A 6,219-nucleotide genomic window follows, 5' to 3' on the forward strand; every position below is an offset into this window, starting at 1 on the left:
CCACAAAGCAAAGTATTGTAGGTGCTAGAGCTCCACAACGGCACCTCCTGCAAGGAAAACGACGTCCATAGACATTGTTGCCGCTGGCATCGACTTAGTCGATGTAGGGTTCTCACCTGGAGTTTGAGCACATCCCTACAATAAGACGACAGCCGACCACTACCACCATCGAACCCTTCAAAAGACGAAGAAGCACGACAAGCCGCCGGAGCCAACCGCACCTTGCGGAGACCACCGACAACCAAACGTCAGCACTAGGCGCCAGATCCATCAACGGCCGCCCGAACGCAGGCCACCGGACGCAGCGCAGGCCACCATGCCCTTCCGAGCACCATGCCAGGAAGGAGCAAAGGAGCACTGCCCGAGGCCAGGAACCACCATGGTCCGGGTTGCAGCCATACATCAGGTGTGCCAACATGCCCCACGCGCGCCACTGCACACCCGTCAGGGACCAAAACCGAAGCGCCGCCACGTCAACAGAAAGCAGTGAGATCAAGACCGGCTGCAGCAGAATCGCCACCACCCCCACCACCTCCACAAGTGCCACCATCCATCTCTGCCCCAAGCTGGACAACCATGGGCCGATTGAAGCATCACATTAGCACATCCGCAGGTCAGCCCCGCCACAGCGCCAAAACACCACACCACTGCCACCACTAGCCGGAACGACCGCAGTCCCCCAACCACCACCCTCGCCGGCCGGAGACCCGCACGGTCCAGATCTTGTTGCCTGAGCAACCATCACATGGAGCCAGGAGCACTCACGACCACCATGTGAGGAGAGGCAATGCGGGAGCAGCCGGGAGGTGCCGCGCCCATGCACGGGCGCCGGCCAATGAGCCGCGCCGTCACCCGCACGCGCTGGCCCAGATCGGGCCTACACCATCGCTGCGCAGATGCAGCCCACCCGCGCAGCCCCAGCTCCACCTCGCGCCAAGGCTGACGCCCCGAGCCGCCCCCTCCGCGCCCGAGGGGAAGCCGCCGCCGCCCGCCTCCGAGCGGCCAGATCTAGCACGGCCCATCGCCCTCCTCTGGCAACGAGACGGCCGCGAGGATCAACAGATGCGCCCCGCCACCACCTGATACGTCTCCGTCGTATCTACTTTTCCAAACACTTTTGCCCTTATTTTGGACTCTAACTTGCATGATTTGAATGGAACTAACCCGGACTGACGCTGTTTTCAGCAGAATTACCATAGTGTTATTTATGTGCAGAAACAAAAGTTCTCGGAATGACCTGAAACTTCACGGAGCAAATTTTTGGAAAATATAAAAAATACCTTCAAAAGATGAAGGCCAGGGGGCCCACCACCTGTCCACGAGGGTGGGGCCTAGGGCGCGCCCCCTACCTCGTGGGCCCCCTGGAGCTCCTCCGACTACAACTCCAACTCTATATATTGTGTTCTCGGGAGAAAAAACAGAGAGAAAAATTCATCGCGTTTTACGATACGGAGCCGCTGCCAAGCCCTAAAACCTCTCGGGAGGGCTGATCTGGAGTCCGTTCGGGGCTCCGGAGAGGGGAATCCGTTGCCATCGTCATCATCAACCATCCTCCATCACCATTTTCATGATGCTCACCGCCGCGCGTGAGTAATTCCATCGTAGGCTTGCTGGATGGTGATGGGTTGGATGGAATCTATCATGTAATCGAGTTAGTTTTGTTAGGGTTTGATCCCTAGTATCCACTATGTTCTGAGATTGATGTTGCTATGACTTTGCTATGCTTAATGCTTGTCACTAGGGACCCGAGTGCCATGATTTCAGATCTGAACCTATTGTGTTTTCATCAATATATGAGTGTTCTTGATCCTATCTTGCAAGTCTATAGTCACCTATTATGTGTTATGATCCGTTAACCCCGAAGTGACAATAATCGGGATACTTACCGGTGATGACCATAGTTTGAGGAGTTCATGTATTCACTATGTGTTAATGCTTTGTTTCGGTTCTCTATTAAAAGGAAGCCTTAATATCCCTTAGTTTCCGTAAGGACCCCGCTGCCACGGGAGGGTAGGACATAAGATGTCATGCAAGTTCTTTTCCATAAGCACGTATGACTATATTCAGAATACATGCCTACATTATATCAATGAACTGGAGCTAGTTCTGTGTCACCCTAGGTTATGACTGTTACATGATGAATCGCATCCGGCATAATTCTCCATCACTGATCCATTGCCTACGAGCTTTCCATATATTGTTCTCTGCTTATTTACTTTCCCCTTGCTATTGCTATCATCACTACAAAATACCAAAAACATTACTTTTACTACTGTTACCTTTTGTTACCGTTACCACTACTATCATATTACTTTGCTACTAAATACTTTGCTCCAGATACTAAGTTTCCAGGTGTGGTTGAATTGACAACTCAGCTGCTAATACTTGAGAATATTCTTTGGCTACCCTTGTGTCGAATCAATAAATTTCGGTTGAATACTCTACCCTCGAAAACTGTTGCGATCCCCTATACTTGTGGGTTATCAAGACTATTTTCTGGCGCCGTTGCCAGGGAGCATAGCTCTATTCTTTGAGTCACTTGGGATTTATATCTGCTTATCATTATGAAGAACTTGAGAGATCCAAAAACCAAGATTTACCCCTCAACTACGAGGGGAGCTAAGGAACTGCCATCTAGCTCTGCACTTGATTCACTTTCTGTTTTGAGTAAGCTTGCGACACCTAAACCTGCTACTGCTATTCGTTCTGATATGTCGCATGTTATTGATGATGCTACTTCTACTATGCATGATACTTATGATGAAACTACTTCTATGCTTGATACTACTGTGCCACTTGGTGAATTTCTTGATGAACAACTTGCTAGGGCTAGAGAGATTGAAAATATTGAATCTGATAATACTGATGAAAGTGATGATGAAGAATCACTTGTTATTCCTGAGGGTTATGTTTTTGATCAAGAAGCTTCTTTAGCTATTTTAGCTTGCAAAGATACATATGAACTTAAGAGGTTATTAGCTGAATGGAACAAGCAATCTCTAAATGCTAGAATGAAACCTGACCCTGCTTTTGCTACTTCACCTATCTGTGTTACTGATAAGGATTATGAATTCTCTATTGAACCTAATATAATTACTTTAGTTGAATCTGATCCTTTTCATGGCTATGAATCTGAAACTGTTGTGGCACATCTTATTAAATTAAATGATATAGCCACCCTGTTCACTACTGATGAGAGAACTCGTTACTTTTATATCCTTAAAATATTTCCTTTCTCATTAAAGGGTGATGCTAAGATATGATTTAATTCTCTTGATCCTGGTTGTGTGCGTAGTCCCCAGGATATGATTTATTACTTCTCTGATAAATATTTCCCTGCTCATAAGAAACAAGCTGCTTTAAGGGATATATATAATTTTGTGTAAATTGAAGAAGAGAGTCTCCCACAAGCTTGGGGGAGGCTTCTCCAATTACTTAATGCTTTGCCTGATCATCCTCTTAAGAAAAATGAAATACTTGATATCTTTTATAATGGACTAACCGATTCCTCAAGAGATTACCTGGATAGTTGTGCTGGTTCTGTTTTCAGGGAAATAACACCGGATGAAGCTGAAATTCTATTGAATAATATGTTGACAAATGAAAATAATTGGACACCTCCGGAGCCAACTCCTGAGCCTATTCCTAAACCAACTCCGAAGAAGAGGGGTATTCTATTTCTCAGTCCTGAAGATATGCAAGAGGCAAAGAAATCTATGAAAGAAAAAGTGTAACACCCTGATAATCATGCTACAGTAATCCCACGCTAATGGTGCCACGTCACCATGGATACTGTTGTTAACCTCGCGATGATTCAAAACCGATTCAAACTCAAATTTGAAATTAAGTCAAACGATAAAAGTTTTCAAATGTTAAAACAGAAATGTTCGGTTTGTGCATAATATTACATAGTTAATTATGGTGAAGAAAACACATGTTTAGAAAATGCATAAATATTTTAAATTGAATTAAAACAGAAAAGGAAAAATGAATAAAAGAAAAGGAATAAAACAAAAAAACAAAAGACCAAAAAAGAAAAAGGAAAAGCAGAGAAACCCCCCTGGGCCATGGCCCAACTGGGCCAACCCACCAGGCCCACCCGGCCACCCACTCCCCCCACTCCCCCAGAAGCCCGAACCGCCACCGACACCCCAACTCCTCCCCCCGCAAAATATCTTCCTCCCCCTCTCTCCCGATTGGATCGGGAGGAGACCGCCGATCCCCGCCGCCCGGAGCTGCGTCGCCGCCTCCACCTCGCCGGACCTCCCCACCGGTTGCTACCCCTACACACGTCGTCTCCGTCCTTCCTCCCCGCGCCCTACTGCCTCGAACCCTATGACCCCCCCGTGAGCGTCCCCTCTCTTCCTCCCTGCGCATGCACTCGAACCCCCGTGCCGCACGCCGCACGCCCGAATCCGCGTCTGGCCGCGCTCAGCGCGCCACGGCCTCTTCTCCCTCCCGCGGCGCCATCCTCCGCTGGCCCCGCCCGCTGCCACTTCACTGCTGCTTGCCGCCGTACCTGCTACCACCGCCGCACGTGGTCTCCGGCAGCCGTCGACTCCCGAGCGCGTCCGCAGCCTCGCTCGCGCACATGCAGCAGCTCGCCGCGCCCGCGCCTCCCCGCAGCTGCCTTGCTCAACACGCTGCTGCTCTCGCTCGTCGCGTGCCACGCCCAGCCGCGCGTGCCTCGCCTCCGCGAGCCCCGCTCGCCAGCGCAGTCCCCTGCGCTCCCCTGTTTCACCGGTCCGACGCCGCCTTGCCCCCTCTGCGCCCTGAGCGGCCACTGCTACGTCTTGAGCTTGCGTTGGTTTTCCCCGAAGAGGAAGGGATGATGCAGCAGAGTAGCGTAAGTATTTCCCTCCGTTTTTGAGAACCAAGGTATCAATCCATTAGGAGGCCATGCTCAAGTCCCTCGTACTTGCACAAAACGATAGCTACTCGCAACCAACGCGATTAGGGGTTGTCAATCCCTTCACGATCACTTACGAGAGTGAGATCTGATAGATATAATATTTTTGGTATTTTTGGTTTAAAGATGCAAAGTAAAAGTAAAAAAGCAAAGCAAGATTAAAGTGATGGAGATTGATATGATGAGAATAGACCCGGGGGCCATAGGTTTCACTAGTGGCTTCTCTCAAGAGCATAAGTATTCTACGGTGGGTGAACAAATTACTGTTGAGCAATTGATAGAATTGAGCATAGTTATGAGAATATCTAGGCATGATCATGTATATAGGCATCACGTCCGTGACAAGTAGACCAAAACGATTCTGCATCTACTACTATTACTCCACTCATCGACCGCTATCCACCATGCATCTAGAGTATTAAGTTAAAAATAGAGTAACGCTTTAAGCAAGATGACATGATGTAGAGAGATAAATTCATGCAATATGAAATAAACCCCATCTTGTTATCCTCGATGGCAATGATGCAATATGTGCCTTGCTGCCCCTTCTGTCACTGGGAAAGGACACCGCAAAATCGAACCCAAAGCTAAGCACTTCTCCCATGGCAAGAACTACCAATCTAGTTGGCCAAACCAAACGGATAATTCGAAGAGACTTGCAAAGATAACCAATCATACATAAAAGAATTCAGAGAATATTCAAATATTATTCATAGATAGACTTGATCATAAACCCACAATTCATCGATCTCAACAAACACACCGCAAAAAGAAGATTACATTGAATAGATCTCCACAAGAGAGGGGGAGAACTTTGTATTGAGATTCAAAGAGAGAGAAGAAGCCATCTAGCTACTAACTATGGACCCGAAGATCTGAGGTAAACTACTCACACTTCATCGGAGAGGCTATGATGATGTAGAAGCCCTCCGTGATGACGGCCCTCTTCCGGCGGAGCTCCGAAACAGGCCCCAAGATGGGATCTCGTGGATACAGAAAGTTGCGGCGGTGGAATTAGGTTTTTGGCTCCGTATCTGTTCGTTTGGGGGGTACGTAGGTATATATAGGAGGAAGGAGTACGTCGGTGGAGCTCCGAGGGGCCCACAAGGCAGGGGGGCGCGCCCTAGGGGGGGCGCCCCCCACCCTCGTGACCGCCTCTTTTGTTCCTTGGAGCAGGGTCCAAGTCTCCTGGATCACGTTCGGTGAGAAAATCACGTTCCTGAAGGTTTTATTCCGTTTGGACTCCGTTTGATATTCCGTTTCTTCGAAACACTGAAATAGGCAAAAAAACAGCAATTCTGGGCTGGGCC

General features: G+C 48.6%; 1 pseudogene; it reads left to right on the forward strand.

Annotated features, from left to right (window-relative positions):
• Window positions 1-333: 333 nt before the first annotated feature.
• Window positions 334-1,083, forward strand: LOC147960082 (uncharacterized; annotated as a pseudogene).
• The last annotated feature ends 5,136 nt before the right edge of the window (window positions 1,084-6,219 follow it).

Source organism: Triticum urartu, chromosome 7A (genome assembly GCF_056163025.1).
Source record: "Triticum urartu cultivar PI428250 chromosome 7A, HENAU_Tu73, whole genome shotgun sequence".
NCBI classification, from domain to species: domain Eukaryota; kingdom Viridiplantae; phylum Streptophyta; class Magnoliopsida; order Poales; family Poaceae; genus Triticum; species Triticum urartu.